General features: G+C 35.9%; 1 protein-coding gene across 1 annotated transcript in view; it reads right to left on the reverse strand.

Moving 5' to 3' along the window:
• Positions 1-13,373, reverse strand: part of HCN1 (hyperpolarization activated cyclic nucleotide gated potassium channel 1) — a 368,096-nt gene that overhangs the window by 215,254 nt on the left and 139,469 nt on the right. The window lies entirely within an intron of this gene.

Raw genomic sequence — 13,373 nt, forward strand, 5'->3', positions numbered from 1 at the left:
AATCCACCTCAAATCTGATCTTCAATTTACAAAGTCTTGAAAAAAATAAAAAAGTAGTATGGAAATATTAAATAATAATTGAAAATATTACATGTTTGTATCTATTTTTGATATTTTTCTCATTTTAATAAAATAAAAAGAAATTCAAGGAACAAATATAAATTGCATTTTATTAGTAAAAAATTATAGCTCAAATATATCTTTTTAAAAATGTTTTGTTTTTATTTTATTTTTCATCTTTATTCATGAATAGGAAAGGCTTTAAATCCTCTCCCTTAGAACAAACTGTTTGCTTAAAAGTACAGTTCTCTGGCCATCATCAAAAAATCTAGAAACAATAAATGCTGGAGAGGGTGTGGAGAAAAGGGAACACTCTTGCACTGCTGGTGGGAACGTGAATTGGTACAGCCACTATGGAGAACAGTATGGAGGTTCCTTAAAAAACTACAAATAGAACTACCATATGACGCAGCAATCCCACTACTGGGCATACACCCTGAGAAAACCATAATTCAAAAAGAGTCATGTACCACAATGTTCATTGCAGCTCTATTTACAATAGCCCAGAGATGGAAACAACCTAAGTGCCCATCATCGGATGAATGGATAAAGAAGATGTGGCACATATATACAATGGAATATTACTCAGCCATAAAAAGAAACAAAATTGAGCTATTTGTAATGAGGTGGATGTACCTAGAGTCTGTCATACAGAGTGAAGTAAGTCAGAAAGAGAAAGACAAATACCGTATGCTAAACCATATATATGGAATTTAAGAAAAAAAAATGTCATGAAGAACCTAGGGGTAAGACAGGAATAAAGGCACAGACCTACTAGAGAATGGACTTGAGGATATGGGGAGGGGGAAGGGTAAGCTGTGACAAAGCGCGAGAGAGGCATGGACATATATACACTACCAAATGTAAGGTAGATAGCTAGTGGGAAGCAGCCGCATAGCACAGGAAGATCAGCTCGGTGCTTTGTGACCGCCTGGAGGGGTGGGATAGGGAGGGTGGGAGGGAGGTAGACACAAGAGGGAAGAGATATGGGAACATATGTATATGTATAACTGATTCACTTTGCTATAAAGTGGAAACTAACACACCATTGTAAAGCAATTATACTCTAATAAAGATGAAAAAAAATAAAATAAATAAAAAATAAAAAGGACAGTTCTCTATAGAGATCTGGTTTTTATTATTAAATCAATTGTTACTCTTCTTTTCCATTCATTTAATATTAATCTTGATTATTACATCAGAAAGCTCATTATAGAAAATCGTTACTAACTCTAAAGAAACATCTATAAAAATATTTGTAACAGAATATGTTACATATTTAGCAGCTATAAAACTGCAAACTAATGGTGATACTGCCTAATAAAAAGAAATATTCCCACTGTCACTATCAGTAATAAAGAGATATATTATTAATAAGAATTCAGGAGATCATTAGTCATGAGGCTAAGGAGATAAGATAAAAAACTAATTTGTAGAGGAAATGTTTCATAGCAAGGCACTTAGAATAGAAGTTATATCATGAAGTTGGGGATTTTTTAATAGAGCATAGACATTAGCATGTTTTACATCAATAAAAAAAAAAACTAAACAGGAAATCCAGATTTCACGTTAATGTGGACCACACTAAAGTGAACAATTGCTCAGCTTATGTGATGCTCCATGGTTTCTGCCCTTTCCCTTCCTTTTCCATATTTCCTGTCTATTGGAGAGGAACACAGCCAAGTTCAATTCACCATTGCTATACACAGCTTCCCTGCCATGCTGCCATGCCACTGGCACCTACTCCCTCCATCTGGCCTTAGTCTAAGCAGGGTTTCCTTTACAACTATTGCCAGTCTGTTGCCATAGCAGCAGCTAAGAGGGCTTTGACAGTATGGGAAAAGAAGGAAAGCATACTTCATTCCATGCTCCTTGGTGAGGTTTTGAAATGGTTCCAAAGACCCACTGAAAATGTGACAGAAGAAACAGCTTTACAAAAGATATCCATGATAGAGAAACACCTTTTCCAAAGGGCATTAAACGTGTACTAGTGAGAAACATTTTAACCCTGCAAACTGAGAGTTAAGGAACATCCTCCCATCGTCAGAAGGAGACCCATGGACTATATGTTGAAGGGGTGAAAGTGATGAAGAAGGGTTTTTAGGCCCTTATTAATGGAAGGGTAGAAAGATAAGCTCCAAGCAAAAGTGTTAGATCAATGTTTGGGAATTCCTTTTTAACTAAAAATCATGCACTGGCTTTTCAAACTGCTACATCAAAATTTGAATAAATATAAGGTAAGCACTTTCTAGCTACTATATTATAATTCCATGTTAAAAATCATAATTATCAATATTTAATTCCTGATTTTAAAGGAAAAATAGTATACCCTCAGTTTCCAGAAAATTATATTTTATCAGAATTTCACCAAAAACTTATTTTAATTTTATAGATTCTAAGGGTAATTAAAGGTATATACAAACACTGTGTGCAGAAAGGTAACATGTCATAAGCCAAGCACTGAAAACTAAAAGGACAATAGATATCGATGAATTCTAATCTTAGCTTCAAAAAAGCCTACTGTGAAAGCTTTTGACAAGTAGGAATATCACTAACACTTAAGGTTCATGTGATGATTACTGAGTTGGAAGTATGTCTTGAAAGGTCATCTTGTCTTTCTCCTCCCTCCTAGTAAGACTACAGAAAAATCCCAGATAAAGGCCTCTCTGTCTTACTTTTGAAAGCCACAGGGAGTCAGATTACAACCACCTGTTTTACAACCCAAGTTATTCTCCATGTTCATAATTTTCACCTTTTGGTAATTTAAATAACAGAAGATAGATGGCCAACTGCTCCTTAATTAGTCAGCATTACCTCTGTTTCTATAATCAAACCTGTGAATTGCCTTTTCTGGGAAGAATTAGGAAAAGAGAAAGATAAGGAGCATGTTGGACTAAGAATCATAGGACTGAAAAGCTCCAATCCACAGGGCAGCCTCAATGAAAAGACTGACATTTTCAAGCATTCTCACTGAAGGTCAGTCTTTCCTATATAGGATATCTGTGATTTAATATTAGCCAATAATGTAACTTTACTAATAAAAGAAAGGATGGTTTTACTGACAATGGGTAAATTTGCGACATTCAGAGAATATGAGTGGGCTGTATTGCAGTAACAGTTTGAGAAACTTAACAGATAAAACCACAAAGCCCATTCATAGGGCGAAGGTATTTGCTTCCAGATTTAAGCCTTTCAAAAGTCAAAGTCAAAATTGCTATGGCTGGTGAACAAATAGTTTATGTCATCATCTCATTTGCTATAATTATATCTGAGTGTTCAGCCTGCTTTTTAAAAATGCCACTATTCCATTTTGTCAAACCTGCAAATATTTACTAAACGCCCATCCTGCCCAAGCCACCTAGATAAAAAAGTAATTTTCCTTACTTTCAAGGTTAAAACGTTATCAACATACAACAAGCTTCTTCTTTGAGTCTTACAAATTACTATCAATGCTAGCATTAAACATGTTCTCAACACTGTGTCATTTTCTGCTAAATTGATCTTTTACATTTGTAACTATGAGGGCACCTCCACTCAAACAAGAACAGTGAGATTACCACACAATAAATGTAATATCCCAGAAGTGAAAGTAACCCAAGGGATTTGAATTGGTTATTCAGGGGAATGAAACACATTTAGGCTATTTGGGTTACATAATGCTGCATGATAGAGTACATCACATGGATATTAAACTTACAAATTCAAGTATAAATGCTCACAGGCTAAGGAAGACAGACAAAGAATGAAGAAAGGAAGAAAGGATGGAAAGAAGGAAGGAAGGAAGGGAAGAAAGGAAGGGAGAGAGGGAGTGAGAGAGGAAGGGAGGGAAGAAGGAAAGAAGGAATGGGGAAGGAGGAAGGGGGAGGCGGAAGGAGAGGAGGGAAATTGGGAAGAAAGGAAGAAATAGAAAGCAGCAGCAACCACTGGAACAGTTCAGAAGATTCCAGTCATTGCCACACTCCAGGCCTGTGTGCTGCAGTGTGAGCATGAACTACACTCACAAATGTCCAGGATCCTTCCTCTCGGTTTATATGTGCCTCTCACAGTAGGAGCATCTCAGTGGGTCAAGTGTGGTTCCAGGGTTTAAAGATAGGACCTCTGGGCTTCCCTGGTGGCGCAGTGGTTGAGAGTCCGCCTGCCGATGCAGGGGACATGGGTTCGTGCCCCGGTCCGCGAAGATCCCACATGCGGCGGAGCGGCTGGTCCCGTGAGCCACGGCCGCTGGGCCTGCGCGTCCGGAGCCTGTGCTCCGCAACGGGAGAGACCACAACAGCGAGAGGCCCGCGTACCGCAAAAGAAAAAAAAAAAAAGATAGGACTTCTTCATCTAGTATGGCCCCCAAATCCAAGCCAATTATTTCAATTTGTGTTCAACTAAAATTGAGTGTTATATTGTAATTTGCATGAGAAAACCAGCAGTGTTAAAGTTATTGACAGGTATTATCTACGATGCTATTTTGAGGGATTTTCAAGTTTGTTTATTTTTTCACTATAATGAGATATAAAATGGAATCTAAAAAAGATGTTCCTTGCAATGTATCCTGTTGTGGACAGTAACTGTTCTTCAGACTTCATCATGCCCTGGTTCAAATACCCTCCAAGCCATACAAGAAAGCTATATTTTGATTCTAGAATCATCATGCAAACTTCTGACCATTAATCGAGATTTCCCGCAACCTAGATAAGAGAAAGGGAATTCCCTGGATAGTACAGTAAATACTAATATTACCTTCTTTCAAATGGAATGTCATTCATTGTAAATTAATAAAGTTGAATTATACCAGCATCTTGCATCCGCCAGAATTTTGGTAGATGACAATAATGCTTGAATGAAAATACACAACCAGTTTTCAGGAGCTTGTGGTCCACTAGATAAATGATACAAGAGTTTAGATGAAGGAGTGACTAAGGCTACCTGGAGAAGTCAGGGAAGATTTCCCTGAAGAGGATGCTTCTGTTGAGTCTTAACAATTAGGAGATTTCCACGCAATCTCACAAAATGAAGGGCATCTCAAGTAGAAGCTTGTATACAAACAGGACATAAGAACTGAATGGTGTGTTCAGGAAACAAGAACTGAATTGTGTGTTCAGGAAACTTCCTATCATATGACTATAATACAGCCTCAATAGGGCAGGGACTCTAATTTCTTCTTAGCCCCTACTACAAAGCCTGGTTCACAGGAGGTGTTTAATAAATCTTTATTTAATTAGACATGAGTGGCTGGAACACGTAATCATCTGAAGTGGGAAGCTGTTGGGCAACTGATTAAGATGTATTCAAGATTCATATCATAAAAAATCTGATATACCAAATATAATTAGGATTAGGTTTGAGTGTGAGTGAAAGGAAACCCCAAAGAACAAGGGATTAAAAGGGAAATTTTTATGTCTCTCACTTTTAAAGTGCTGGCATCCCATGCCTTGTATGAAGACTACATGAAGAACAGAGCTCTGATTCCTTCTATCATGTCATCATACTTAACATGGCTGCTCTTTCTTCCACCATCATATCCACATTCCAGACACAAAAATGAAAGGGCAAAAGAAGGGTATGCCTCCTCCACTTAAGGACAAGAAGGATACTTAAAGATACCAGGTTCATCCCATCTTCAATAACTGTCACATGGCTACACCTAACTGCAAGGGGCTTAGAAATGTAAGATTTATTTTTGATGTCCAGATCCAGTTAATATTTAGGGGTTCTATTAAAGAGAACAAAAGAGGAAATAAGTACTAGCAGACAATTAACAATCTCTGCCACCCATTTAATGGCATTTGGATTTTATCATATGAAAAACATATTTTAAGCAGTTACTTAGATTGGTGAAAATTTCTGAAATATGCAAAAGTTAATAACACCCCAGTAGCAATGAGTACACCCAGTGCCTAGCTGTCGGTTTCTTATGCCATTTTTCATGAGCTCCCAATGACAAAAATTGGAACAATTTAAGCAACAAAATAAATAGCATAGCATTGGACTATAATCCAAAGTATAAAATAAATATCCATGAGTCTTTAAAAATATAAATGAATAATTTAATCAATAAACAAATGTCAGAGAAGAGAAAAATACCCTTTGCAGAAGAATTTCAAGTAATTTATGTGGATATACTCCCCTAAAGAAAATAGAGCATAATTTCCCACCCCTTAAGTGTAGGCTGCACAGAGTGACTTCCTTTCATAGAGGACACTGTGGTAAGGGAAAAAAAAGAAACTTATATAGTGGAGAAACCTGAAAAACACCATCTCAGCCAGGTGATCAAAGTTAACACCATCAGGTATAAGTCATATTCAGGGCATGTACCTTTGATATAAATGTACCATCAGAGAACAGTATCTTACCTCTGTGGTCTTCTTCCCCAAATCTCATAACTCTTACTTACCATGAGAAAAATATCAGACAAACCCTAATTGAAAGACATTTTATATAATATTGTCCTTAAAACTGTCATTAAAAACAAGGAAAGTCTAAGAGAATGTCACAGTCCAGAGGAGCCTAAGGAGACACGAGGACTTAATATAATGTGTATTTTGCATGGAATCTTGGAACAGAAAAATTTTTTTAAAACTAAGCAAATCTGAATAAAAGTATGGACTTCAGTCAATAATAATAATGTATCAGTATTGGTTCATTGGTTTGACAAATGTATCATACAACATAAGATGTTAATAAATAAAGAGACTGGGTGTGGGATATATGGAAACTCTCTTATCTTTGCAAAATTTTTGTAAATATAATACTATTATAAAACGAAGTTTATTTTTAAAGTTTTGAGGCTGAGTTTAATAAGTTATGCAAAAAGAAGCCAAGTTTAAATCATGGCCTGAAAAGTTAAGGATAAGATCTTCATCTTCACACTGGGTATTCACATCTGGTAAGTGTACAAACCACTAGCTGGCTTTCTCTTCACTCTATTTTACACTCTATTTATGTAATTTGTATTACATGTTCTACTGGTCAAAGTCATGTTTTTTACAAAATGCTACTTGCTCAGAACACCTCAGTGGCTTCTGAAGACTCAATGACCTTGTCTTCTAGAATATGATATGGTTAATGTGATCCAAAGCTCTAGAAAACTGTTGAACAGCACTTGTGTCAGATGTAACCCATCTTTTTTGTCTTTTCCCAGTTTATGGTTCAAGATCTAATTTCAGGCCAAACTACTAGAAAGCTAGCTCCATATGGCTAGTTTCCAGACCCAACTTGGTATTAACATACTAGTATAATACAATGAGATAATTTTACTGATATTTATGTAGTCAATAATTTAGGTAAAACGTAGAGTTATACAATCTAATTTTCTCTGTAAGGCTCAACAGTTTTTAAAAAGCTATGCCCCAGGCATGTTTTTATATTTTTATTGAATTGCCTCTCTTAAAAAATATTATTACTCTAGAGGACAAATGCTCTAGCACTGAATTCCACAGTAGCCACTATCACATTCATAAAAAGGATTCAATAAAACCCTAAATCTTACAAAGGAATTCAGAAGACTTAAGATGAATTAGAAAAAGATACTAAAAAAAACTATAAGTTGTACCAAGTTGCAGTAAACAAGCTTGATTTGCCAAAATACAGACCACAAGTATACCTGATTGACATAGAAGGTGAATGTGAGGTTTTAGATAGAGACAAGTAATATTTAATAGAATAAAAACAATTTTATTTATCAATACTTATTTACTATGTTCCAACTCAGGCCACACACTGACTTAAAAGATGAATACAGTACTGCCCTATCGTTCAAAAAAATGTACTCTTCTGGTGAAATATAAAGATGCCAACATAACATTACAGTCTAATATATACATACATTATAATAAATGTAATGTGAATTACATTTGAGAAATGTCCACAGAGCATTAAGAAAACATATGGCAGAGTGACAGCACTCAAAAGAGATACTTTAGATTTGGGCATCACCAGTGAAACGTGAACACAACAAGAAATGACTGGAGATTAAATTTTGAGAAGGAGTAAAGAATGAAATACATCACCTACTTCTGCTTTAGAAAAGGGTACTAAGTATGATAAAGCAAGAATAAAATTATAATGTAAGTAATTCAGTAGAAGCTTGGAATTTAGGCTCATGGGAGGGTATATCAGATTTTTAAAAGGAAGGAAGGAGCGGAGTGGAAGGGTAAGAAAGAAGTATATAAAAACTACATTTCCTACATGATTAAATTGCAGAATCAAAATAATCCCTACCTGCATCAAAGATACTTCTTTCAAATACATAAAACTATTCAGGTTAGAATAAGCAGTTATGTAGATTCACTATCTATAGACCTCCATATAAATAGGACAACATTAAGGTAAATAAGTAAATATTAAAAACTTGCAAGTTTATCCATAATATAAATATTTTTAAGGGAACACAGATTCTTTGGGTCTAAAGGGATACCAAGAGACAAGAAGAAAACATCCAGCATATTGATCAACGTCCTTGTTTTCTTTGGTAATAAATTTTCATCTGCTAATTGTTCCCAGAAAAGGACAAGTGAGGAGTTTTATTTCACAGAATGGTCAACAGTAGGGCTATCATAAGTCCAAGAGACAAAATACTAAAACACTGAATGAAATTTCTCAAAATTTATTCTCCTCACCTTCTAAATTAAAAAAAAAAAACCCATAACTACCCATATATCTATATATCCTGTGACTTCTACTTAAAAATCTTATGCTATTATTCAACATCGTTAGAAATCAGTATGCTGTTTTAAAATTCTACTTCAAATACTCTGTCCTGTCTTTTCTTCTTTTTCCTTACTATCTTCTATCATCCCTCATTTGAAAACAGCCTCCTAACCTTCTCTTCACGTCCAGTACTTCTGCTTCAATCCAACACTCTTATAGTAGCCAGAATGATCTCACTAAAACACTAACTTGATCATGTAATTCAAAAACTTTAAGGACTACGCTTCAAAGAATAATTAAGTCTGAATTTCTTGCTGAGTTCAAAACCTGATATAAGGTGGTCTGAATTTTTTTTCAAGGATATTTCTCCCTCAAAATTTAATCATCAGTTATCAGGACACTACCATTCCCCCAATTATTTCCTTCTTCTTACGCGGGCCTCTCACTGTTGTGGCCTCTCCCGTTGTGGAGCACAGGCTCCGGACGCGCAGGCTCAGCGGCCATGGCTCATGGGCCTAGGCACTCCGCAGCATGTGGGATCTTCCCGGACCGGGGCACAAACCTGTGTCCCCTGCATCGGCAGGTGGACTCTCAACCACTGCACCACCAGGGAAGCCCCTATTTCCTTCTTCTTAATCTGACCAGTTGAAATGACCTTGCCTCATCTCACCCTAGCTGCTGAATTTCTTCCCATCTTTCAACATCCAACTAGGAGGAACATTTTCAATAAAACCTTGAATGGAATACACATTTGGTGAACGTTTACAGAAATGATTTGAAACCTATTCCCTCTATTCATGTAAGAAACTCCTGGCAAAAAATTCAGCCTCTACTTGAATATTTCAAAAATAATTCATTCCCTGACAGTCCAGTGGTTAAGACTTTGCCTTCCAATGCAGTGGGTGCAGGTTCGATCCCTGGTCAGGGAGCCAGGATCCCACATGCCTCGTGGCCAGGGAACCAAAACATAAAACAGAAGCAATAGAAGTAACAGATTCAATAAAGACTTTTAAAATGGTCCACATTAAAAAAAATCTTAAAAAAATAATTCATTGCTTCATGAGGCAATTCATTGTTAAAGATTTTTCTTTACTTTTTATTGAATTGGAATTTTTCTTCTTGAAACTTCCATCCAGTTATCCTGAAAATTTTGCTTAAATTGGAGTGTTTTTAAATGTTCTTCATATTAAGTTTCATTGGTAATAAAATTCCTTATTTATTTTCTATTTATCCGATGACAGTTTGGAGATAAGAACTATTCATAGATGTATGCCCACAAAACCTTATTATGGTATATAGACCATATGTGCATAGTTTTCATTTTAACATATGGAGGGCAGAGGGAAAATCATAGTTGATGTCAAAACATATGACAACTGTTGTTACGTTCTGTGAAGTCCGTCATCCAGGGTTTTTTTCTTATAGAGAACCTAGTTAGTTGCCCAAAGACATTCTGATTATCAGTAATGGGGGCTACTTAGTTGCATGGTGTCAGACTAAGGAACTTCAAGAACTTAGCATATTTGCCCAAAGCATTGGTAGAGTCATCGTTGAAACTACTGTAGTCAGTCAATGTATCCATTCAACAAAGACACACTGAGTATCTGTAGATGTCTTACAGAAATGTTAACAAAATCATGTAGCAATAAGTACCATTCAAGAAAAATGTATCAAAGTTTCTTCTCTATATAAATCACTTTCTCGATTAAAATGATATCACTTGTCTTCATGGTTGTTATCCCATACCAGGAAAGCCAAGTATATGCTATTTTAACAGCCAGGATTGTCTAATGTATAAATAGATACAGTATTCATTCAATGATACCATAGTGAGTGAGGCCACAGTTCTACTAAAGTCCCACGTGTAGTGGATATAGAGAAAGAGTTCACTGGTCCAGCCAGATACTACATACTCAATCCATGACCACTTTGTAAATATATACACTTTGAAATGTAACTTTAAAAAAGTAATGTCAAAATGTATTCCCCATGATAAAACAAAATATGAATCCATCAAAATACTTTATTAAATTTACTACCAAACATTGCTCTTTCTTTCTTTTAAGAAAAACACAAAATATTATCTATAAAGACAGAAAGTGTCTCTCCAAGATATAAAAATGCAAGTCACCTTTTATTCATGACTCTAAGTTGAGAAACTCGAAGCAGCTATTTTCTTAATATCTCAGCTCTACTTATTTGACATTAGTATCCATCAAATATACATCATCCAATAAGATTGTTTACTTTCATTACACAAATACATGGATCATTCCTATGTTTGCCCTCCTGTAAGGTGTCTCCTCTTTGGAATTGATATATCTAAATCTGACCCATTCTTTTAGGCACAGTTCACATATTTTCTCCTTAATCCAGCCTTTCCTAGTCATTTCAGCATTGAGCAATTTTTCTCTCTTTAAAGTATGAGAATACTTGTAGTTGGAAAAAACATTTGGCATTTCATTAAATACAGTATACCATCCATACCCCAGAAGAATGGTTCATGGAAAGTAACACACATATTGTTAAACTTATTTTTTAAAAAGAAATAAAAACTGAGAAGTGATATTACTTTGTTCTGTTTCTTTCTTTTCTAGTCGTTTGAGCGTTTCTTGAGATGCAAAGATAAGATGGACAGAATTCATAAGTAAAACCTCCTCCAAATGAAGTAAGTCAAGTCTGAATTTGGAGAGTTTATGGTAATAGAGAATTTTTTGTAACTGTATTTTCTGGTTTTATAAATTGCTCTAAACTTTATCAATTTCAGGATGATTTGCAAATAGGTCCATGGAATACATCATTATAGAGTAATTTGATTAATAAGCTCAAGCTAACAATGCCTCTGGGGAATGCTTATAGTCTTGAGAATTACTGAAGAACCGCCCCCCCCCCCGTGGTTTTTTCATCTTATCACAAAGATTCAATCTTATTAGAGTCAAAGTCTTTTATGCATTTAAAATTACACTATTCTCCACATCATGTCCCATATTACAGATTCATTAACTTATTAGCTATCTCATACAAGATGTAAACAAATTTCCTCTTGTAAAGTTTGTCAGGATAATGCTGGAGAGTAGAAGTACATAGGCTTTAGACATAGCTCTTGCATTTTTAATTTATTCTAAAGAGAACCTTAGGGCCTTTTGGAAATCTCTGTTAGGAAAAAAAAAAAGGTAAGACCTCTTGGAGTTTCTATTAACATATTCTGAGGCCTTTAATTTCACAAACAAGAATAAGTCATGGGCATGTAGGACCTCAATATAGACTCCTGGTTATTGATGGTTAATAAGAACCTGTATCAAGAATCAACCATGATAGTCAGAATTAGCAGGAATAGACTCTAAATAAATATAATTTCTATTGGGACAAAATGAAGATACATTCTGATTACCCCTTTCTTTTTAATTCAATATCAATTAGTCGACAATATTTTTGGATAAGTTAGTTGCATGCATCTCTTCTGATCTCCACCGCCCCTCCTACACACAAACATACATAAATGCATATTCACATATATCTGTATTGTGGAAAACAAAGAGATACTTTTCCTACACATAGATTATAGCCTCAAAAGTTATTTGATCTTCTATGGCAGAGACTGTATTCCCAATTGCCCCCTTCTTTAAAAACAGAACAATGATTTTTGTTGGGGTCAGCACATTGCCCAGTTAAAAAGCTATGTTTCACTCTAATTCTAATAAATAGAAGTGTCTATGTAATGTAAGTCAAAGTATTAGCACTGAGGTTCCCAGGGAACTGACTCAAGCAGTCTGCATCCTATTACCACTGGCTCTTTAGTTTTCCTTCTTTGAAAGAAAAAAGAGGGGAGGGTGGAGCACAATGGTTTGAGTTTCAAACATCTTGTAAGCATGAGGACAAGAACCACACCTGGAGGTGGTTGCTCAGAAAGCTGGAAAGAGATTAGTGCATTTCTTTTTTTTTTTTTCGCGGTACGCGGCCCTCTCACTGTTGTGGCCTCTCCCGTTGCGGAGCACAGGCTCCGGACGCGCAGGCTCAGCGGCCATGGCTCACGGGCCCAGCCGCTCCGCAGCATGTGGGATCTTCCCGGACCGGGGCACGAACCCGTGTCCCCTGAATCGGCAGGCGGACTCTCAACCACTGCACCACCAGGGAAGCCTATGATTAGTGCATTTCTAATGAAATTGTGTTGTTACCATACCAGCTATTTACTACCTATCTTTGGACTCGTCTCAGTGTAGAAAACAAAAAACAAAACCAATCTTTAACCTACTGTAATCTGGAATTTTTGCTATATGTAGTCTAATGCAAGCCCTACTGCTACACCCTCCTAACTATTGCCAGAAATGAAAACTTCAGATAAACTCATCTTAAATCCAACTAATTAGTTTTGTTTGATGACACTCAGCATTTAATTGGCTTATAGCTAAAAGGCTCATACCATAAATTAATGTATTCAGTTGCCACAAGTGACAAAGAGACAAGTTTATCTTAGAGGATTTACCAGGAGAGTGCATCTCTTTAAATGAGACTTTCTGGGCACTTTATTAACATTTTCTTTGGATAACTAGTACATCTGGTAAAATCTCTTTAATTTTTTTCAGGCTAAAGTTATTGAGAACATAATCTATGATGTTGAAGATTCGGCACCTTAATCATTTATTTTTCACTGCATTAAAGCAGATCCGAAGTTGTTA

The sequence above is a fragment of the Monodon monoceros genome, unplaced genomic scaffold (assembly GCF_005190385.1).
Source record: "Monodon monoceros isolate NGI ecotype Baffin Bay Population unplaced genomic scaffold, NGI_Narwhal_1 Super_Scaffold_12, whole genome shotgun sequence".
Taxonomy (NCBI): Eukaryota; Metazoa; Chordata; class Mammalia; order Artiodactyla; family Monodontidae; genus Monodon; species Monodon monoceros.